The following is a 24,514-nucleotide window of genomic DNA, read 5'->3' on the forward strand; positions in this document are numbered from 1 at the left end:
AAAGAGGGAATCCTCCCAAATTCTTTCTATGAAGCCAGCATCACCTTAATCCCTAAGCCAGAAAAATATGCAGCATTGAAAGAGAATTACAGACCAATATCCCTGATGAACATAGAAGCAAAAATCCTCAATAAAATACTGGCCAATAGAATACAACAACACATCAGAAAAATCATCCACCCAGACCAAGTGGGATTTATCCCTGGTATGCAGGGATGGTTTAATGTGCGCAAAACAATCAATGTGATACACCACATTAACAGACTGCAGAAGAAAAACCATATGATTATCTAAATAGACGCCAAGAAAGCATTTGATAAAATACAACACCCTTTCATGATGAAAACTCTAAGCAAATTGGGTATGGAAGGAATTTGAAAGCATTTCCACTAAGATCTGGTACCAGATAGGGATGCCCACTCTCACCACTGCTATTCAATATAGTTCTGGAAGTTCTAGCTAGAGCTATTAGGCAAGAAAAAAAATGAAAGGGATACAAATTGGGAAGGAAGAAGTCAAATTATCCCTCTTTGCAGATGATATGATTCTTTATTTAGGGGATCCAAAGAACTCTACTAAGAGACTATTGTAACTCATAGAAGAGTTTGGCAAAGTAGCAGGATATAAAATCAATGCAGAAAAATCAACAGCCTTTGTATACATAAGCAATGCCATGGCTGAGAAAGAACTGCTAAGATCAATCCCATTCACAATAGCTACAATAACCATCAAATACCTTGGAATAAATTTAACCAAGGATGTCAATGATCTCTATGATGAGAATTACAAAATCTTAAAGAAAGAAATAGAAGAGTATTCCAAAATATGGAGATTTAACAATTGACACTCTTTTTTATGACAGTAATCACCCAAGGTCAGTAATCACCCAAGGCTCTTGTCATGAGCTTCCAAGGCTATGGAAGCCTCTTGAGTTCACAAACTCCTACTTTATTTAGACAAGGCCATAATCAAAATGGAAGTTCTCTACTCCCTTCAGAGAAAAATACCTCCTTCTTTGATGGTCCATTCTATAAAGCGATAAATTTCATACAAATCCATCTATAAGCCAGGGTAAAAAAGGCACCCAGAATTGTAGTAATATTGCTTTCAAGGTGAGCATGAGCATGTCATCTACAAATGTGCACCTACTACATGGTGATATGAAGAATCTAGTCATTGTTTACATTGCAAAAAAAAAATGCTTCTTCACATGGGAAAGGTGTGGATCATGGCAGAAACGTGGGGCATTTTTGTGGATGAGGCTGTCCCTACACTGATCTATGTCATTCTGAGCACAGATAAGATCACATTTTACATGCCCAGTACTTTAAGGACAGTGATTCCCCATTCACACTATGAAAGAAAAAAATGCACCACTACAGGCTGTGGATGCTTTGCATTTCCAACTGAGAAGGCATGAACTTTGGATGTAGCATCAGGAAGAAAGTAGACAGTGGATTTCCCTCATCTTCTCCCCATGCCACTGGGGGAGCACAACCCCCTCTCTCAGCAACCACTGTTATGTGTTCACACTGAGACTAATGACAATCTTTACTGCATTGATCTCTTACAACTTTGGGGTTCATGTGTCACCACAGTATAACCTGAGTTACCTTAGAAATGCAATCAATCCAGCCCAGAATCTTCCAAAGCTACTGTGTTCTGTGTTTTGCAGTGATATGTCCTGGCTGTTGCTTGTTTGAAATCGTCCCTTCATTGAGAATATCTGAGATGCTAATGCAGACCATGGGAAGCATCAGAAATGGCTCATGTAATTGGATTTCTAACACCTAGATTGGAGACTTCTATTGAGTTTCTGGCTCTTGGTTTCTTCCCAGGACCAGGTGGGCTTCTGCTATTGAGGTGTGCTTTTAGTGAGAAAACAGCAAATAGGAGCTCTCTCTCTTTCTGTCCCTGTTTCTCTGCCTCTCAAACAGAACAGTCAGAGGTTGTGAGAATGTTTTCTGGGTGTGCTTTGACAAAATCTGCTTTTGTGGAAGAGATTGTGGCAGGCTTGGGCTTGGGCAGGTGAGTGTGTGAATTCCAGTGTAATTGTAACTGAGCCTTAAACATTCCTTGGGGAATCTTCAGGACTAGCATGGCCCTCAGCTTCATCTGAAGTGGAAACCAGATGTCCAGGTATTCACATCTACACATCTAACCACCTTTGGTCCCTGGATGCCTTCTAAGAGAGCCTTGTCTTAGGACAGAATATTTCTGCATGCTATAAATATCTTATGTGTCAAAGAGCTGTGATTAGTCAAAAGTCAATATTCACAGAAGATGGCAAATGGATATATTATCCTCAGACAGCAATCAGAGTGGGCTCCCTCAGGTTGCACTGCTTCACACCTTCATTAGTTCTTCCACTTTTTAATATTCTCAGAATCCAGCCGACTCCCTGGGACACATTGTACACCATGGTAGGATACCCATACTTGGCTTCCACATTTGCCTTTCATCAGATGTGAGAGAATGGTATTGGTGGAGACTCACACATTGCTCTCCAGAATTAGGATTCCATTTACCTGTGGGGTTTTAGAGGTCCAACAAGTACCATCTATGCAGAAAATGCAGACATGGTTCCAGCAATAACAAGTGCTTTGTATTGTGTATGGCAATTATAGTTAGAGGGAGTAAATGCTTTTTGAAGAGAAAATGCAAAACATTCCTAAGGGTCAATTGGTCCATGACAAAGGCATTGCAGATTTGGAATTCCATGGATAGGTTGAGGAGTTATTGTGGGTCCTTATTGATCACCTGGATGGCAAAGTAAGAGGCCAACATATATGGGTGGTTCTTCCCTGACCACCTAAATGAAGCAGCAGATTTAGAGAGAAGGGTGAGATCCTGTTTTTCAGTGTAGTTTCACAGCTAAACCCAAAGGAAGCCAAGGCTGGATTCAGGGTGCCACTCAGTGATGCTCCAGGGTCGCTGGAGGATTGTGGAATGTCCTTTTTTTACATTCTTGGAAGCAAACTGTGTCCATGCACAACCTCATCTTCATGTCTTTGGGAAAGCTTTGGTAAATTCCAATGTGGGAGCTCATTTCTGCTTAAGAAGAGAAACCAATCTGCATCTATGTTTTCTGTAGGTTCTGGAATAGTTTGAATAGAACTTTGTTTGCCACTTGTTCAAATATGTGAGAATATTATCATCTGTGACCATATTCACCAGTGTGATTTCCCCAGACTTTTTGATAAGTTTCTACTTTTATATATAAACTCTTGTCAAAGCAGGTTTATTAAGTTAGATTTTCCTTGAAACAAAGGCATCCAATTCAGGACTTCTTATATTAGAGATTTCAGAAGGTTCACTTTGTCTTCATTTATTAATTTCCTGTGTATTGAATTTATCTTGTCTTTTCGCATTTTACAATTTAGCAATCTGTATTTTCCCACATTTCCTGCCTGAAAATATGAGTTCTTGTAATTTAAGATGGATTTATGTTATTGTGAATAATAAAACAGTTGTTCTATTTTTTCACTATGATTTTCTTTGCCCCACTTTCCTTGGAATTCTGGTCTTTATCTTATTTCCTACATTTCATCCATAATTTGAATGTCAAGAAAATTGTCACATTGTAGTTATAAGGGAAGAAATATATTTATCCAATCATTTCTTCAGTTCATATACACTGATTTTTAGTTTGCAATGTTGAATTAATAAAGTGCCATTTCTATTTTGTTCCTTCTTATAATATATTCATAGTTTCAAGATGGCAGTGTTTCATTTTTAGTGTAAAGGTACTTTTCTATTTTGACACACCGTGTTGTATGTATTATCTTTACACATGAATTTAAAATTTTCTCCTGTGGTCTAAACAAGTGTTGCTTTCCCATAAACACCTGAACCAAAATTGGATTTCTGATCCCAGGAGGACTCACTTGTGGGACACTAAATAGATCTGGTGCAAAAATTGTGCTGTGGATCCATTGAGTAATTTTATGTATTTTAATGATAAGAATGTTGAATTAAATTTTTAAAATCATTTTTCCTTAGTGATAAACTTTTACACTATGAAGGGTATATTTGTTCACCCCTGGTTTACTTATAGCTCTGACAATCAGCTGAATATTGAGTACCTTAACCATGTAAATGTTCTGAGAAAAGTATACTTCTCACTGATAGAAGGTACAACGTGGGTAAGATATGAAAATATTGGGCACTGAAAGAAGCTCATCCCAAAGGGTGACAAAGTGAATTAGAGGTTCTTGTCTTCTGATAAGAAATGTCAGACATAAGATGGAACAGTGATAAGCAAGGCAGCAACATTGAATGAAGTAGTGCATGCATCACAATAGCTAGGCTCCTCTCCAGACAGATCTGGACATTGGCAGTAGTGGTCCTGGGTCCCAACAGTCTTATCTTTGCCAAGACCCCCAAAGTTGGATCAGGGGATGTGCTTATAGGGTGGGCACAAAAATCTTGATGCCTATCCTCTGCCTCTGAAAGGCTGGGGAGCAAACGGAAAATTCCATGGAAGGCAGAACAAGGGTGAGGACCTCTGCTTTCATTCATCTGCCTTTCTGCCACACATTTTTCAGAATTGCCAATAGGGACAAAACACACAGGCACAAACATGCAGTCACATGCAGTCACAATGATATTTAACACATACACACAACCTTGAACTTCCCAAGATGCTGACACTGTGTTTTCTGGCTTGAACATAAGAGTCTGGTTGTGTCTCTATCTGTAGACTTTCGGTGTAGACATTTATCCTCAGATAAGTTTGGTAGCTGCTGACCAACATATCAAGGGAAGTGTGCAGGGGGTGGAGTTTCAAGCAGAGAAAAAGCAGACATGATGACATGTCAAGATCTCCCCAGCATAAAGTCAGAGACCAGAGTCTCAACTGAAATGGGGAGAACGTGGAGTAGATGCTATCTTCAGGGTCAGCCCTCGTCAGGGAGAACTGGTCTCTGTGTAGGGCACAGCCAATCCCAGGATTGCTGTTTTTTTCAGCCTACAGAATGCCCATGAGAGTCTGGTGATCCAGATAAGGACCCAGCTAGAAGCCAAAGGGAGAAATTTCTAAGTCAGTCACAGTGCTGAGACCTTGCCTTTGTGTCGCTGTGATCACAGCAGGTCAGACCTCTGTGTCCTTTTATTGCTTTATCCCTCTCCATAGGCCTATTATATAAAATGACATTGTCATTTATAAGTTGATGGTCTGCTGTGTTTCAGCTTAAACAGCGATTTCTTTTACTTTATATGAAAACATTTCTAGACTGCTTTGTGGTTTTTGAGAGGAAGAGAGAGAAGCATGGAAAGAGAGATAGTTGAGAGACCAACCTTTTGCTGCTTCACCTCTCAGTGCACATAGTGGCTGAGCCTGGATTGAGGCAAGAGCCAGGAGGTAAGAAAAAAGTAACTGACAGGGACCCAATAGCTCTGAGTCATTACCACTCATTCGGTGCATTTCTTTTCTTGAGAATCTGGGGTCAGGAATCAGCCAAATTTCAAACCCAATTATTGTCATGTGGGACAGGGTCATAATAATTACTATATAAATGACTAACCAACAATGGTTTATAATTTGCTTACTTCACAATGTTGAAAGGGTGCTTCACTTTGGATTTTGTTTACAAAGTTATAATATGAAGAAATGCCTGAGAATAATAATTTAGGATCTCCTAGAACTGCTCTGGTTCTTTAAAGCTTTTAAAGAAATTGAGTTGGGGATACAGAGCATCTTTGGGATACTAGTAATACTATGTTCTGAATTTGGGTGTTGATTTTGAGTGTGATGCAATGATGAAAACTCATTTATCTGTAGACTTATGTGAATCTCTTAGTATGTATACTGTTTTTAAATACTTTCAACATGTTCCATAGCATAAATTGTTTTTTAAAATGTTCAATAGCAGATAACAAATCCTCCACACTCAGATAACTATTATAGATGTATATATGCCCAGTGAAGAATGAAAGAGCCCACTTTCCATCATACCTGATCATGCCAGTCTCAGCATGAAAACATGGTCACGTGTTACTGCAATAAAAATACCTGAGGATGCTAACAGGTGTTCAGTGAGTGTCCTGTTCTGGGAGATGTTTACCTGCCATGGAAGAATCCTAGGGTGAGCTGCATCTCCTGGAGATCCCTTTTCTATTTGCTCTGAAAGCATCTTATGGAGGGCATGGGCCACTGCATACACAGCATTGTAGATGAAATAGCTGGAGTCAGATATGATCAGCATGTCAATGCATCCTGGGAAAAAATCAAAAGAAGCAATTGGTGGGCAGACTCCAGTTGTTCCACAAAGTGACCCAGGAGGTAAGCAGTGAAAAGCATGAAGCCATAGTTGACTGAGGAAGAAATCTTCTGGGTAGTGGGAAGGGTCCACTGTCTTGACAACATGTTTGAGGCCAGGGATTTCTCTCTTTTGGTGTGAAAATGAGAAGCCTCCATGGAAAGAAGTCAATATGTGTTGTGTCTCATGCACAACAATATCCCACTTAGCAGCCATGATCCACTGTTGCAGTTGATTTCTGAGAGGAGGAGCGTGGTGGGGGCAAGAGGTGAGGAGTCACCACACAGACCCTGGGAGTCGGGTGAAAGCAGGCTTGAGGCAAGCAGCCTGGAAACTCATTTATTTCAGTTGGAATATATGTAGAATCTCTGTGAATTAGTTTGCTTCTTTCTACTAAATTTGCTTCTTTCCTCCTTGTATTAGCTTTGTTACTACCATTCTCTAACTGCTGATAGAAACCTGCACATTTGATAGACACTGGATGATGACTTGTGTGAGGAACATAATATTTTATGCATGCATGTGAAATGAGAATTGAACGCATATTTAAAATTTCACACATCATCTCTTCTCACCTCCTTCTGTTTCAAATTCTTCTCATGGAACCATACCTCCTTGAATTCAGTAGGCCATTTTATCATCTTTGCATTGATAACCAAGCCTTGGTAATGTGCACGCTTGGCAGGGAAACTCTCCAATTTTATCCAACAACTCAAGACCTAGAGGAAAATCCACACACTATGGACATTGTGGTGTGCAATACGGTGCCTTGATCATAAGAGGAATCTCCTTCCCCAGCACTGTTTTTTTTAACCTTTATTTAATGAATATAGATTTCCAAAGTACAGCTTATGGATTACATTGGCTCCCCCCACCAATGACTTCCCTCCTACCCACAACCCTCCCCTTTCCCACTGTCTCTCCCCTTCCATTCTTATCTAGATTCATTTTCAATTTTCTTTATATACAGAAGATCAGTTTAGTATACATTAAGTAAAGATTTCAACAGTTTGCACCCACATAGAAACACAAAGTGAAAAATACTGTTTGAGTACTCGTTATAGCACTAAATCTCAATATACAGCACATTAAGGACAGAGATCCTACATGAGGAGTAAGTGCACAGTGACTCCTGTTGTTGACTTTACAAATTGACACTCCTGTTTATGGCATCAGTGATGTCTCTAATGCTCCAGTCATGAGTTTCCAAGGCTATGGAAGCCTTTTGAGTTCATCGACTCTTATCTTATTTAGACAAGGTCATAGTCAAAGTGGAAGTTCTCTCCTCTCTTCAGAGAAAGGTACCTCCTTCTTTGGAGACCTGTTCGTTCCACTGGGATCTCACTCACAGAGATCTTTCATTTAGGTCCTTTTTTTTGCCAGAGTGTTTGGGCTTTCCATGCCTGAAATACTCTCATGGGCTTTTCAGCCGAATCCGAATGCCTTTAGGGCTGATTCTGAGGCCAGAGCCCAGCACTGTTTGTAAATGGGCTTTTCCTTAGAAGATGCTGAAGCTGTAGGACAGGGATATTTGGAAAGAGAGTGAGAGCACTCAAATGAGAGGCAGGAAGTGCATGTGTACTCATCTGTCCTTATTATTTTTCCTTGACCTCCCTATCCTCAATGTTTCTTTTTGGTAGAAATTAGTTATTGTTTGTTTGTTTTTTGGTGGCCACCATGTAATAGGTTCAGATGGTGAGAAATGTTTGTCCATGAACCCTTCCAACAAGTTGGGAATTGACTTAACACAATCAAGATAGGTGTATGATGTAGTTCAAAGTTGGCTAGGGTATGGGCTATTTGCAAACATCCTAAAGATTTCGTTGCATCTTTATGGAAGCTAAACCTATTTTTTCAGTAACATAAGCAAATCATGGATGGATAAGTCACTATGATTTTTGGGTAGGTCACACATAGAGTGGTAGGTTTATTTTAAAATTCTATTTACATTCAATAATTCAAGCTCAATTTTGGTTCAGCAAATACAAATCGATCCATAGATTTTTCAGAATGCACAATTTCTGTTTAAAGACACCTTGTGTTATCTTGTAGGCCCAAACTTAAAAAAATGTGTACATTCTATAAATTTAAACCTATGTATACATACTACTTATGTTATGTTACATCTCTAATATAGGAGGATGTCATTTTCTTTTGATATCATAAGGATTACTGCATGACCAAAAACAAAACTTCCAAATCTCCGCATGATATTACAACTATTCATAGTGTGAGCTAATCCTTATCTTCAGGGATTATGATGCCTAATATAGGGTATATTAGGTATACATCTTTGGGACCCTTAGACAAATTCATTGTAAATTACTCCAAATGATGGACTGTAAATAAAAGCACAGACTATTTCAAGTAATGTAACTACAAGAAAAAAATAATTAGATGTGAAATAAACTCTTGGCTATTTTTTTTATATATAGCTATTTGTCTTTTTCCTAGACTTTAATCTCTTCGACTAATTTAACCTATATATCCCTTGAGTTACTAAATATATTCTTTTTTTTATCTTTTATTTAATGAATATAAATTTCCAAAGTACGACTCATGGGTTACAATGGCTTCCCCCCCCATACCGTCCCTCCCACCAACAACCCTCCCCTTTCCCACTCCCTCTCCCCTTCCATTCACATCAAGATTCATTTTCGATTATCTTAATATACAGAAGATCAGCTTAGTATACCTTAAGTAAGTATTTCAACAGTTTGCTCCCACACAGAAACATAAAGTGAAAAATAATAGATGATTTTTTTAAAACGATGATGAAATCAGATCAGACCTATTGTCATGTTTAATCCCAGTGAGAGTCAAGTTGGGAATTGAAAATTTCTTTTCTTTTTTTTTTTTTTTTTTTTTTTTTTTTTTACAGAATATCAGTTTAGTGTACATTAAGTAAAGATTTCAGTTGTTTGCACCCCCATAGAAACACAAAGTGAAATATACTGTTTGAGTACTCGTTATAGCATTAAGCCTCAGTGTACAGCACGTTAAGGACCGAGATCCTACATGAGGAGTAAGTGCACAGTGACTCCTGTTGTTGACTTTACCAATTGACACTCCTGTTTATGGCATCAGTAATCTCCCTATGCACCAGTTATGAGTTTCCAAGGCTATGGAAGCCCCTTGAGTTCTCCGACTCTTATCTTGTTTAGACACGGTCATAGTCAAAGTGGAGGTTCTCTCCTCCCTTCAGAGAAAGGCACCTCCCTCTTTGAAGACCTGTTCTTTCCACTGGGATCTCACTCACAGAGGTCTTTTTGCCAGAGTGTCTTGGCTTTCCATGCCTGAAATACTGTCATGGGCTTTTCAGCCAGATCCGAGTGCCTTTAGGGCTGATTCTGAGGCCAGAGTGCTATTTAGGACATCCGCCATTCTATGAGTCTGCTGAGTATCTCACGTCCCATGTTGGATCACTCTCCCCTTTATTTATTCTATCGGTTGGTGTTAGCAGATACTAGACTTGTTTATGTGCTCCCTTTGACTCTTAGTCCTTTCATTATGATCAATTGTGAACTGAAATTGATCACTTGGAGTAGTGAGATGGCATTGGCACATGCCACCTTGATGGGATTGAATTGGAATCCCCTGGTATGTTTCCAACTCTACCAATTGGGGCAAGTCAGCCCGAGCATGTCCCAAATTATACATCTCTTCCCTCTCTAATTCCCACTCTTATGTTTAACAGGGATCACATTTCAGTTAATTTTCAACACTTAAGAATAACTGTGTGATAATTACAGAATTAAACCAGTCATATTAAGTAGAACAGACAAAAAAAAATACTATGAGGGATAATGTATTAAGTTGTCCATTAGCAGTCAGAGCTATGCTGATCAAGTCACCATTTCTCATAGTGTCCATTTCACTTCAGGAGGTTTCCTTTTTGGTGTTGAGTCAGTTGTAAATATATTCTACATATAATAAATGGGCCATCTTTTGCTTCTATCCCAGACCAAGTGTCCTAAGCAATCCCATTTTTATTTCCAAATCTCAAGTTCTCTGTTGGGAGAGGCTCAGTTTTGCTTGAGTGGTCATGGCCTCCTGGACTCAAGTGGGAGAAATTTTCCTCACCCATGGAAATGATGGGGGAGCTGTTGATTCAATCATCAGGATTCTGTAATATTTTTGAGCGGGTTTCTGGAATGTCCTTGGGTATTTTTTGATGTGAATTCTCATACTTCAGAAAGGCATGTGGATGCAAATTCCTACTTTATTGTTTTTAAAGAAGCCATTTATTTCAGGAATACAAACTTCATGAATTTCATAAGTACAACTTTAGGAATATAGTGATTCTTCTCACCATACCTGCTCTCCCACCCACACGCCCAGACTCCCTCCTCCTTTTCCCACTCCCAGTCCCATTCTCCACTAATATTCACTTCCAATTAACTTTAACACAGAAGACCAACTCTGTAGTAAGTAAAGAGTTCAACAATTTGCATGAAAAAAAAAAAAACTGTTCCTCAACAGTCGAGACAAGGGATGTTCAAATCTTCTACTTAATTCACTAAAATGAAATAAAACTTTGAGAACAGGTTTCGCAGTTAAATCTCATTGAGGACAACTCATTGAGTACAGATGCCCTGCATGAGAAGTTAGTGCACAGTGACTCTTGTGGTTAATTCAACAATTAACACTCTTGTGTATGACGCCAGTCATTAACTGAGGCTCCTGACAAGAGCTGCCTAAGCTATGGAACTTTTTTAAAATGTTTTTTTATTTATTTTATTTGAAAGGCAGAGTTACAAAGAGGAGAGGCAGAGAGAAATAGGTCTTCCATCCACTGGTTCACACCCCAGATGGCTGCAATGGCCAGAGATGTGCCCATCCAAAGCCAGGAGTCAGGATCTTCTTCCAGGTCTCAAATGCAAGTGCAGGGGCTCAAAGACTTGGGCCAACTCCCACTGCTTTCCCAGGTCATGCAGAGAGCTGTATAGGAAATGGAGAAGCAGGGACTTGAAATTGCACCCATATGGGAGGCCAACACTGCAGGCAGTGGCTTTACGTACTACACCACAGAGTCGGCCCTTACGGAAGACTTTTGAATCCACAAACATTGTCAGGATTTAGACAAGACAATAAACAAAGTAGAAGTTCTCTCCTCCCTTCAGAGAATAGTACCTCATTTCTTGAAGACACCTTCTTTCCACTGGGGTTCCACCCACCGATGTCCTTCATGTAGGACACATTTTTGCAGTAGTGTCTTCATTTTCCATGCCTGAAATGTACATGTGGGCATTGTAGCCAGAACAGAATGCCTTGAGGGTTGTTTCTGAGTTAAGAGTGCTACTTAAAGTGATTATCATTCTATGAGTCTGCTGTGTGGACTGCTTCCCATGTTGGAACAGTCTCTCCTTTTAAATCTATTATTATGATTATTATTATCATTACCAGACACTTAATCCTATTTCTATGAGCACTTTAACACTTAATCCTATCCACATGATTATTTTCATACTTAAGATTTTTTTTTTACCACCCAACCTAAGGGGATTTGGTGCCCATGAATGTCTACTTCTTTGATGGTGATGCTGATACTATGATGTATGTGATGTCCAAAGTTGTCAACATACATACATAAAACGTACTAAATTTGTATTACTATACATCAGGAAAGCTTGAAAAAGCCATTTTCCCCTCATGCTTAAAAATTTGGTCTCTTGTGTGTGAATGTTTCTGTCTTCTGACATTTCAGGAAACAAGGTGTGACCAAACATGATAACTTTTTAAAAAGGATTTATTTATTGATTTGAAAGTCAGAGCTCAAGACATATATATATAGAGAGAGAGACTGAGAGAGAAAGAGATTTTGTATCCATGGGTTCACTCCCCTAATGGCCTCTACAATAAGCAGCTAGGTCAGACTGATTCAAGGAGTCAGGAGTTCCTTCTGGGTCCCCTATGTGGGTGGCAGTGGCCCAAGCACTTGAGTCAGCTATCACTTTTCTTCCCAGGTTTATCAGCAGGGAGCTGGGTTGGAAATGAAGCAGCTGGGACTCGAACTGACTCCCATATGGGAAACCAGTGTCTGAGGTAGCAGCTTTACCTGCTTGGCCACCAAGCTGGTCCTGTGATGAAATTTTTAAATGGAATGTTCAAAACTGTGACATTTTGAAGCTCATGACCCTGATGTTGGAATTAGCCAACTACATATTCCTTAAAAAAGATTTTGTTCTTCAGTAGCTTGATATAGAAGAATTGTAAACAATGGTATCAATCAAAATAACAGAGGTGAAACTTGTCCAAAATTTCAAATGTACCAAATGCCACTGATTTGTTTACCTGAAAATACTTCAGAGGCTGACCCTGTGGCACAGTAGGTTAATTCTCTACCTGTAGTGCACCAGCATCCAATATGGGCACTGGTTGGTGTCCCAGTTGCTCCTCTTCCAATCCAGCTATCTGAGAAGGCCTGGGAAAGTAGTAAAAGATGGCTCAAGCACTTGGGCCGCTACACCAATGTGGGAGACCCAGAAGAAGCTACTGGCTCTTGATTCAGATTGGCATAGCTCCAGCCACTGCGACCATTTGGGGAAAGAACCAGTGGATACAAGACCTTTCTCTCTGTATCTCCCTCTCACTCTCTGTAACTCCACCTCTCAAAAAATGAATAAAAAATTTTAAAAGTGAAAATCATTCACATGGACATCAGAGGAAGAGAATGTCTTTGGAGCAGGGGCCATCATTTCCTTTAATGTTAAGTAATGGAAGAAGAAAAATGAGTAAGGCAATAATCCCTCAATAGATTACCGATGAAGATGGTGATGTAAAAATGAAAAAAAAAACTGTAAAGAGAAACTGAAACACTTTCTCAAGGGAAACTTATCATGTCCCCACAAAAAGAGGCACAATCCACACTTCCTTTCTATCAGAGTTTAATAAAGTACAGTAGGGGATTATTGGATCCATGAAGGGGGCCGGACTGACATTACACACAAAGACCAACATGGAAAGCTCTTTCTTGGGGGCTCCCCCACCCCCACAGAGCCTGTACCACGTGGCTGCCCCTTCTCTCCAGCTTCCCCATGTTCAGTCTCCCCTCCCCACCTTCTCTTCCTCTCTGATGATCTTGTCTGCCTGCAGGGCCTCAGCCAGTCTCCTCCTCAGCTCCTTCACTTTCCTTGTCTGCCTTTTGATGTCCTCAGGAGTTACCTGCCAGCTGGAGAGGCCAGGAGACACTCAGATCTGCTGGTGGAATCACCACTACCATCTTGGAGGCTGGCTCAGGGGTAGGCTTGGGCCTGGGCTGCAGACAACCAGCACCAGCAGGACCTGGGGATCTGCTTGGGATTGCTGGTGCTGTCATCTTCCAGGAGTTTGCAAATTCCAAAGTGGGTAAAGGCTCTCCCTCGCTGCTGCTGGCACAGAGCCCCTGCAGTTGCCTGATTGCACAGACCTGCTGGGGTTTCTCCAGGTACCCCTCTGCCAGCCAGTGCTGAACCACATTGCCCGGGTGGGCAGTGACTCGAGTGATCAGACTCTTGAAGATGCAGCTGGTCAGTCTGACTGGCCATGCAGAGCCTGCTCCGGGTCTTGGCTTGGCCTTCAACACACGCACTACTTGCTTCCTTTTCAAGGTCTCAGGAATAATCATTCTTCTCAGTCTCCCCTTGGAAAACAACTTGAGCAGAGTGGAAGACACAGACTTCCAACCATGGAAGGGATCCCAGGTGCCTCCACCTCCCCTTCTCCTGGTGGAAGCTGCCTCGCACTGTGCACCATTGTCATCCAAAAGATTTGAGGCCAAGTGCATTGGAACCACAGGCGGTTTGAGGGGATGAAAACAAAAAGCTGTGTGTTTTAGGGTTTGTTTTTATTTGATAGCAGAGTGCCAGAGAGAGAAGGAGAGAGGGGGAGGATGGAAGATCATCTCTCACTAGCTCTTACTGTTGTTCTATGTAACTCTTCCTTTGAAATAAATTAAGAAATATTTCAGAACAATCTGGTCTATGATCCCAAGAAAGTTCACATAATTAAGGGTAGATGACATTGACTGTCACTCAAAACCAGGGAGTGAAGCCCCATGTTTGCAGTTGTGGCCATGTTTGGAGTGAACCAGCACATGGAGGGCTTCTCCCCCTCTCTTTCTCTCCCAATCTTTGTCTGTAACCCAGCCTTCCAAATAAATTACTAAATCTTTAGAAAAATCCTGTCAGTTACTGAGAGAAATTTATGTAAAGAAAGAAGTACACCAGTGGACACTGGGTGGTCACAATAATTCTCAACTCACCAGGGAGGGCTGGTTTGGAGATGAGAATGACGCAGGTTCTCCCATGGTCACAAGTTTTGCCTGGCTGCCCTCAGAGTAGGATGCATACAGCCTGTGGATTCTTGGAAAATGCTGGATCTTTGCCCTCTGGCTCATCCTTATAGAGGAAGACAATAGATAAGCAAAACAGTGAGAAATCCACAGCTACCGGGAAAAATGCAATTAATTCCCCCAGTCACAATCCCATCAGTGGATAAGCCACAGGGCAAGGAAAAATATATATGGAAAACATATTTATATGTAAAAAACTAGAAAGTTTCCATACACAGAAATTTGCATATGCCATTGGTTTTAATAGGCTCAGGAGAAACTGTGCTGCTGTTGTGGCCCAGGGGAATAAGCCAGCCTGGAATCATCCACATCCCTTAGAGGCACAGGTTGGAGTCCTGGCTCCTGTGCTTCCAATCCTGCTCCCTGATGAGTATGGAAAAGGAGTGGAAAGAACCAGCGGATGCAAGATGGCTCTTTGGGTCTCCCTATCCCACTGCCACTTTGCCTTTCTAAATAAATAAGGAAGGAAGGAAACCAGTAGTAAATAGGTAAAAAGAATGATTTCAAAAATCAAATCCTGTGGCTGTGGCTGTGGCATAGCAGGTAAAACCACTGCCTGCGGTATCAGAATCCCATAGGGTCACTGGTTTTAGTCCTGGCTGCTCCACTTTTGACCCAGCACTTTGCTATGGCCTGGGAAGACAATAGAGGATGGCCCAAGTCCTTGGGCCCTTGTACCCATGTGGGAGACCCAGAAGATGCTCTTGGTTACTGGCTTCGGATCCGCACAGCTAAGGCTATGTAAACAACTGGGGAGTGAACAAGTGGATGGGACAATTTTTTCTCTCTCTCTCTGCCTCTCCATCTCCCTCTGTAAACTCTGACTTTCAAATAAATAAACTACTCTATAAAAATCAAATGCTGTAAAATTGCACAATGGTTATGGGAAAAACAATCACATCAAGGAGCAAGAGAAGTGTTTAACAAAATTGCATACCATAGGCAGTTCTTACTGGATGGGATTTTAATCAGGGGAGGTTCTATTGGATTGACTTTCATTGATAGACTGCCAGCCGATCATTATTCTGATTGATTGAGTTCTGCCTAGCAAACCCTTCCCCCCATAAGCTCATCAGGCTGTAAATATGAGGAGGAAGCCAAGGCTACCATTCCTCCCTGGCTCCACCTCTGCCTCCCACACCTGGATGCGTTCCCAGGAGCTCCCTCTGTCCGAGTTCACTCTGCCCGTGTGAGGCCGCAGGAACATCTCCCTAGCACTCAAGTTGCCTGGGGTACCAGCTGGGGGGCTGATCCCTCTGCCTCAGGTGAAGAGAAAGAGCAGGAGCCAACGGGAGATCTGCAGGAAGCAGACATCGCCTGGGGTTGGCACAGACAGACCAGAGAATCTGTACCATGAGCGGCTGCTGGCGCCCAAGGAGCCCCAGTGACTCCTGCCCAGAAGGGACCAGCGGCCCTGTTGGAGACAGCAGGTATGTTGGAGGAGAGTGTCTAGGTGACAGATTGAGTGTGTGTGTGTGTGTGTGTGTGAGAGAGAGAGAGAGAGAGAGAGAGAGAGATGCCTCGTAGGTTCCTGTCCCATGTCGGTGTGTGCTGAGGTGAGCACAGTTTCAGGGGTGGGAACATCAGCCCCTTGGGTCCAGTGATGCTCTTTTGTTCCGCCTGTGCTAAAGGATCTGCAGGTGGGACCCAGATTGCAGAACAGCAGAGCAGACTCCTTTTTAAGCTGAGTGGTTGTTATGGCCCCCAATTGATGTTGTACTATCCACATGGGCCTTGGCAGATCAGAAGTCCCCACCCTCAGGGGAGAAGAGGGATTCGGGCAGCCCCAGCATTGGGCGTTGAATCTGGGGGACTGGGATGGGCTCAGGGCTGCAGGGCTGCAATGAGTTAGGGGCTTTGTGTAACAGGTCTCGCTGGTCTCAGCTGACTGAGTCCCATTCTCCTGCAGGCCACACGGGACACAAGGCAACCTCCCCAAACGGCAGAGACTGCAGCAGGGTCCCAGGCCAGGTAAGGCATTTTCTATGCTCTCACCTGACTGCCCCCACTAGGAAAGACCCCCTTCCAAGGCTGACTGGAACGGGGGAGGGACTTTCTCTAGGATGCCCAGGGCTGCAGCCACCTCCGTGGTGGGAGCAACTATGCCCCTCCACTGGGACTCCTGCGGGACAGCCGCCTCCCCTCAACACCCTCCGTGTTCCCCTAGGTGCAGAAGCTGCACAGGAAGGGCAGCCGTGTCCATGTCATGATGAAGCAGTACTCCATGGAGCCCTGATGGTATGTCCTGGGGTCCACATGCCTGATGTGCTCCAGGGCCCAGGGAACGTCCCTTGGTGATCTTGTGAGGGTTTCAGGAAAGTGACATTTCTGGGTGTCCATGGAGAGCTGGATTTGGGGGCTGAGTTTCAGGTAGGGACACAGCCACCTGTACCCTGTCAGCTGCTTTCTGACAAGCCCTAACTCCTGGCTTCTGCCCCATCTAGGGCTGAAGAGTGCCAGCACCCAGATGATCCTGGTAGTCTTTGAAGTGGAACAGAGCTGCAATTCCACCTGGGAGCTGAGAGCCTTGTGCTGGCCCTTACAGAGAGCCCTGCAGCTCATGCTGGGCCATGTGGTGGTGGTAGTGTTCCCTGAGCACATCCTAAGGCAGTAGAGGGCTCTGGTTCCCTGCCCAGGCCTCCTGCATCCCACTCAAAGTGCTGACCCCACCTGGAAGATGCTCACCAGGGAGCAGCCGATACGTATGTGCCACAGACAGGGTGGCTGGTATTCTCCAAGGCCCCCAGCCACCATCAGCATGCCCAGCCAATGCAGCGCCAGGAGCTGCTCCTCTCACTGTCCCAGCCCCCTCTTCCTCACTCCTCGCTACAGAGCTGCCACCACTCTGGGCTACTCCCACATGCCCAAGCCTCAACTGGAGAGGCGTCTTCTGCCAGCTGAGTTCCAGTTGAGTCTCCATGGCCTGGAACCCCTGGCCTGCTCTGCCCTCAGACCTCTGCCTCCCTCTCCCTCTCCCAGCCCAGGGCCCAGAGCCCCTCCCATCAAGGCCCACCCCAGGCCAGGCTGCAAGGTGCACAGATGTCTCTTCCAACACTGATGCCCCGGGAGCCCTCAGGCCCCACACAAACTGCAGACAAGCTGACAGCAAGACCATGGACACCTGCCCCTTCCGAGATTGCCGCCTCCCTGACCTCACACCCCGCTGAATGAGGGGGACACTCTGGGTGTGGGGGGCTGTGCAGAAATGCCGTGGGCTCTCACCAGACTGTCACCAGCTGGAGATGCTTGGGAGAGAAGTGGAGCTCTGTATTTGGTGTACTTGGAGGAAGGGGATTTTGCCAGTGTCCCTAGAGCTGTGCTGTGGAAGATGGTGTTTGTAACTCTCCTGAATTCTATAAATAAACTTAGGTATTCAAATTTTATATGGAGATGCACTGGGTTCATGATATACATCCTAGATTTGAATTCAGAAGAAGAAGTTTAGTCAAATCTTTACAATTTGATATCCTATGTTTGTAATGATGCTACTTGGCTTCTTTTGGTTGAACAAAATACAAAAATGAGTTCTGTGTTTGTTGTATTTATTTTCTTTCACAAGCACACATTTCAAAAGGCACATTGTAGGCTGGAAGATGCCACCTTTGTTCAAGGCCACAGTGAACAGACAGGGAGGGTCGTTCTCAAGACAGTGATGTCCACTTCCAAGAGTCAGAAGCTCAGAACCAGAGTTGTGGTGCAAGAGGTTAAGTCCATGGCTGTAGCACAGGCATTCAATATAGGCACTGGATTGAGTCCTGGCTGCTCCACTTCTAATCCAGGTCTCCGCTAATGTGCCTCAGAAAACAGCAAAGGATGGCCCAAATCCTTGGGCCACTGCACCCATGAAGGAGACCTAGATGGATTTCCTGTCTCTTGGCTTCAGCCTGGGCCATCCCTATCCATTTCAGCCATTTGGGGAGGGAAACAGCAGATGAGAGATCTCTTTTTCTCCATCTCTCTATTTCTCTCTGTAATTCTGATGTCAAAGAAATATACAAATATTACATTTATGTATTTATTTGAGAGGTTGCATACAGAGAGTGTGGCAGACAGAGAGAATTTTCAACCCACTGGCTCACTTTCCAAATGGCCACAACAGATGGAGCTGGACTGATCTGAAACCAAGAGCCAGCAGCTTCTTCCTGGTCTCCCACATGGGTGCAGGGGCCGACTTACTCGGGCCAACTTCAGCCACTTTTCCAGACCATAGCAAAGAGCTGGATCCTAAGAGGAGCAGCTGGACTCGAACCGGCTGCCATATGGGATGCCGACCTTGCAGGTGGAGGCTTAACCCACTACCCCACAGTGCCAGCCCCAAGACATAAATCTTGAAAGAGAGAGAGAGAGAGCGAGAGAGAGAGAGAAAGCTCACACCCTCCCTACCACACTCTTGCATACACACTCAGAAACATAATCTCAAAAGCATGTCCACAACTCCTACATAAGTTCACTTAAGGTGATCTTCATATCCCTCAGTATTTCTCAATGCCATGAGTCTTTTCCAGTCTTTTCTGGGCTGGGAGTTGTGGAGCATGCTTCATATGCACACTCCAATACTGGAGTAACTGAGTTCAAGTTCAGGCTCTACTCCATGTCCTTGTACCTTGGGAAGCAACAGGTGATAGCTCAAGTAGGTGGGTCCTGGCCACCTATGAGGTTACTGGGATTGAATTCCCAATACTTGGTCTGGCCTATCCCTACCCCATGATTGCATGCATTTGGGGATGAAACAGCAATTGGGATCTTGCTCTCTCTCAAATAAATAAAGTAAATCTTTTTCACCCCAAACACTCTTTCCTTTAAGGACATCCCAGGTGGTCTGTTTGGACAATTAGGTGGAGTTCTAATCAGAAACTCACATAAGGTGATGAATTTATCTCTACTTCTCTGAGGAGTTCATACAAATTATGAGTAACATTCTTTGTAATATTCTTTTCAAAAATCAAATTTAACAGTGTAAACATTCATAAGCAATTATTTCAGGGAATGAATGATATAGTATAGCAAAATGTGAACATCACTACTATGAAATATTTTCTGGATAAAAGAGCAAATCTCGTCCAACTCACCAGGAAGCAGTGAGATTAGTGGATCAAGTGGTCAGCATATTCCTTCTAGAGCTGGTGTTAGGGCGTAGCAGTTTAAGCCTCTGCCTGAGATGCCGGCATCGCATATGGGCACTGATTCAAGCATCGGCTGCTCACCTTCTTCCCCAGTTCCCTGCTTATGCACCTGGGAAGGCAGCAGAAGACAGCCTCAGTGCTTGGGCCCCTCACCCATGTGGGAAACCCAGGTGAAGCTCTTAGCTCCTGACTTCAGCCTGGCCCAGCCCCAGCTGTAGTGGCCATTTCGGGAGTAAACCAATGATTTGAAGACCTCTCTCTCTGTATCTCTATATCTCTCTCTGTATCTATCTCTCTGTATCTCTTTCTCTGTGTGTGTGTGTCTCTCTGTCTCTCTCTCTCCCTCCCTCCATCCTCCTCCTTCTCTTCTCTCTTTAACTCTAACTTTCAAAGAAATAAAAAAAAATATTTTTAAGGAAACCAAGAAAAAAGTGTCCCTCTTTCTGTATTATCAATTCACTCACAAGAATCACCAGCTAGGACATCCAGTCCTGCAAATAAGAAAATCATCAAGAGAAACTACTGCATGTGATTTAAACATGACTCCTGCTTTCCACAAAATGTGGGAACAAAGCCTAAATGTACTGAGAATGAAGCTGTATAAAAATGAAGTCTAGGGTCCAAAAATGTATAGTCATGTGAAACTGGAAACCAGCATGGGCCATGACCAAATATGATGGGGGAGCACTTTTCCATGAGTGTGCAGGCATTGTCGGTTCCTTCTTCCTCCTAAGCATCAGGCTCGTGTACTAAGAGATACTGAGAACAACCACATATCAGAGAAATTGATGATGGAAATGTGGCATGACATACAGACACTGGGTCAAGAGTACTATTCCTGGGGCCAGCACTGTGGCATAGTGGGCTAAGCCTCCACCTGTGGTGCCAGCATCCCACATTGATGCCAGGTTGTGTCCTGGCTGCTCCACTTCCAATTCAGGTTTCTGCTCATGGCCTGGGAAAGCAGTGGAAGACGGTCCTAGTGCTTGGGCTCCTGCACCTGATTGGGAGGCCTGGAAGAATCTTCTGGCTTTGGATTGGTTCAGCTCTGGCTGTTTGGGCCATTTGGGGAATGAACCAGCAGATGGAAGTCCTTTAAATCTCTCTCTCTCTCTCTCTCTCTCTCTCTCTCTGCAATTCTACCTCTCAGATACATAAATCTTAAAAGAAAAAGAGTAGGATTCCTTTTATTTAGAATGAAAAGACAAGGTCAGCAATGTGGCTCTGTGCACTAAGCTGCCACTGTGACACTGACTGCCACTTTCTATGGCTGGCTCAAGTCCCAGTAGCTGGTTCAAGTCCCAGTTACTCTACTTTCCATCTAGCTTTCTGCTAATGACCCTGGGAAAGCAGCGGGTAATGGCCCAATTACCTAAGCCTGTGCCTTCTCTGTGGGAGATCAGAATGGAGATTCAGGCTTCCGACATCAGCCTGGCCCAGGCCTGGCCATTGAGGCCATTGGAGAAGTGAACCAGCAGATGGAAAATTTTGCTTGCTCTCTCTGTCTCTCCCTGTAAATCTGAATTTCAATTAACAAGTAAATAAATAAATCTTTTAAAGACATCATATCTGTAACTTCCTCAAACCCCCACCCACCCATCTTATAGGGGTTGAATAATATGATGTTTCCTTTTCTTGAGACTTAACAAATTCATTCAAGAAGGAAGGATTAACTTTGTGGATATTATGTTTTTATAACCATGATGAAATTTTAATTGCAAAAATGTAGATGTGGAGGGTTTATACTTTATTTTTATTTTCTGAAGATGTATTACTAACTCATTTTTCAAAAGATTTTGATTTATTTGAAAGTCAGAGTTACACATAGAGGAGAGGCAGAGAGAGAGAGAGAATCTTCCCTAGATTCACTCCCTAGATGGTTGCAATGGTCAGAACTGTGCTGACCCAAAACCAGGTGCCAAGAGCTTCCTTCTGGTCTCCTATGTGGGTTTAGGGACCCAAGGACTTGGATCATCTTCTACCACTTTCCCAGGCCATACAAGAGAACTGGATTTGAAGTGGAGCAGCCGGGACTCGAACTGGAGCCAACATAGGATGCTGGCGCTTTAAGCCAGGACGTTAACATGCTGTGCCACAGCGCTGGCCCCGCTACTCATTATTTTTTGAAAATTTATTTGAAAGAGAAATGGTGAGAGGGAGAATTGGGGAGACAGGGAGAGAGATGGCTACAATAGGCAGACCAGGGTCTGGACCAGCTCAGAACCCAATGCAGGTTTCAGACAGCTGTGGCATGGACCTAAACATTCAGCTACCACTTTCATCTCCCAAGGTCACATCAGCAAGAAGCTGGAAATGGGAGAAGAGCTAGGACTAGACCCCAAGCCTTCTGTATTGGATACAGACATTCAAAATGGCTGATTTTCTTTTTTTAAGATTTATTTATTTCATTTATAGGCAGAGTAACAGAGAAGGAGAGAGAGAGAGAGAGGAATTCCTTCCATTGGTTCACTTCCCAAATGGCTGCAATGGCAGGTGCTGGGCTCATCTGAAGCCAGGGGTCACAAGTTTCTTCCAGGTCTCCCACATGGGTCTGTGGCCCAAGGACTTGGGCCATCCTCCACTGCTTTCCCAGACATTGCAGAGAGTTGGATAAGAAGAGGAGTAGCCAATTCACAATAGCTAAGACATGGAGTCAACCAAAATGCCCATCAACATGAGACTGAATAAAGAAATTATAGTATATGTACTCTATAGAATACTATTCAGCAATAAAAAAATGAAATCCAGTCATTTGCAACTAAATGGAGGAATCTGGAAAACATCATGCTGAATGAAATAAGCCAGTCCCAAAGGGACAAATATCATATGTTCTCCCTGATTGGTGACAACTAACTGAGCTCCTAAAAGGAAACCTGTTGAAGTGAAATGGACACTATGAGAAACAATGACTTGATCAGTCCTTGTCCTGACTGTCAAGCAAAAATTTGCTATTTCATTCCTTTTAGTATTTTTTTTGTTCTACTTAATAGTATTGGTTGAATGATAGAGTTAGAAACATGCCAGGGGATTCCAATTCAATCCCATCAAGGTGGCATATACCAATGCCATCTCACCAAAGTCTAAATCCAGGGTGTGTTTCACACATACAGGACTCCATAAGAAACTTTAGTTCATCATACACATCAGGTATGTACAGAGGTTTCACAAGAGTTACAGGCCCCAGATAAACCTGACAATCCCAAACTGTCCAAATTCACCTTCAATAATTGCAAGATGTGTAAGGACTCACAGTGCTGCTATTTTGATTTTTATCACAGTGTTCTAGTATTTACAATTGGATTTTAGGTATTTACAATGGTGTCACCCAAAATTCTCATCCCATTGACAGTGAGGACACTGGAAATCACTGACACCCCAAATTCATCACTACCACTATTTATCTCTCCAGCACCTGTGGCAGATCTGAAAGCACCACACATCTGCAGTGTCCCCCGCGCATACTCGGGGGTGATGTCAGGGATGGGTGAATCCAGAAGGGGCAGGTGTCCATGGCCTTTATGTAAGCATCTCTGCAGCTTGTGTGGGGCCTGAGGGCTCCTGGTGCATCAGTGTTGGAAGAGACATCTGTGTGCCTTGCAGCCTGGCCTGGGGCGGGCCTTGATGCAAGCTCTGGGACCTGTGCTGGGAGAGGGAGGCAGAGGTCTGAGGACAGAGCAGGCCAGGGGTTCCAGGCCATGGAGACTCAACTGGAACTCAGCTGGCAGAGGATGCCTCTCTGGGTGAGGCTTGGGCATATGGGAGTAGCCCAGAGTGGCAGCAGCTCTGTAGCGAGGGGTGAGAAAGAGGGGGCTGGGTCAATGAGAGGAGCAGCTCCTGGCACTGCATTGCCTGGGCATGCCAACAGTGGCTGGGGGCCATGGGGGCACCAGCCTCCCTGTCTGCCTGTGGGACACACACAGTGACTGCTCCCTGGGGAACAGCAGACCCGTCTTCCATGCTGATCTCCCAGGTGGGGTCAGCACCTGTGAGCAGGAGCCAGCGTGCCTGAGCAGGAAACCAGAGCCCCTCTGTTGCTGTCAGGACGTGCTCAGGGACCACCACGACTACCACATGACCCAAGGTGAGCTGCAGGGCTGTCTGTGGGGCCAGCACCAGGCCCTCAGCTCCCAGGCGAAGCTGCAGCTCTGTTCCCGCTTCCAAGACCACCACGATCATCTGGGTGCTGGCCCTCTACAGCAGCTGGGGGGAAAAGCCAGCAGTTAGGGCTTGTTGGGGAACAGCAATCAGGGCACAGGGCAGGGGACAGCCCTACCTTCAACCCCAGCTTCCTCATCTAGCTCTGCATGTCCATCCAGAAATGTCACCCTCATGAAACCCTTAGGAATCTAACCAATGGACATTCCCTGGGTCCTGGAGCCTAAGCAGTTGGGTGGGACCCCAAAACTTACCTTCAGGATTCCTTAGGGCACCACTTCATCCTGACATGGCACAGCTGTACCAGTGCAGCTTCTGCAGCTGTGGGAACACAGGAAAAGAAATCATGATTTTTTTTTTCTTTTTCTGTAACAGGCAGACACTGATTTCTTGCTGTAATCAAGAGAGATGGAATGGCTGCTGCACTCATGGACTTAAAGTAGAAAAAAAAAAAACAGAACTAAATGCTTCCAAAAGACTTGAATAAATATTTCTGAAAAGAAGTTTCACAGTGAACAGGTATATGAATAAATGTTCATCATCACTAATCATCAGAGAGTTGCAAACTGATACTATAAAGAGATATCACCACACACATGTTAGAAGAGTTATTAGAAAAAACATAAAAAGGGGGCTGGCAATGT

At 43.7% G+C, this 24,514-nt stretch overlaps 2 long non-coding RNA genes across 3 annotated transcripts; one reads left to right on the top strand and one right to left on the bottom strand.

Annotated features, from left to right (window-relative positions):
• Positions 1-11,393: 11,393 nt before the first annotated feature.
• LOC149121524 (uncharacterized) lies at positions 11,394-19,868 on the bottom strand. Its single transcript, XR_016223288.1, has 3 exons — positions 19,662-19,868; positions 14,503-14,638; positions 11,394-11,490 (listed from the first exon to the last, which is right to left on the bottom strand). It is a non-coding gene; the product is annotated as an uncharacterized LOC149121524 (long non-coding RNA).
• LOC149121525 (uncharacterized) lies at positions 15,780-16,831 on the top strand. Of its 2 annotated transcripts, none has more exons than XR_016223287.1 (3): positions 15,780-16,022; positions 16,461-16,563; positions 16,760-16,831. It is a non-coding gene; the product is annotated as an uncharacterized LOC149121525 (long non-coding RNA). The 2 variants fall into 2 exon arrangements; XR_016223286.1 differs by having other exon boundaries at positions 16,502-16,563; positions 16,760-16,820.
• Positions 19,869-24,514: the final 4,646 nt, after the last annotated feature.

This window comes from Oryctolagus cuniculus, chromosome 16, assembly GCF_051225735.1.
Source record: "Oryctolagus cuniculus isolate XC-2025 breed Fujian yellow rabbit chromosome 16, ASM5122573v1, whole genome shotgun sequence".
Lineage (NCBI taxonomy): Eukaryota > Metazoa > Chordata > Mammalia > Lagomorpha > Leporidae > Oryctolagus > Oryctolagus cuniculus.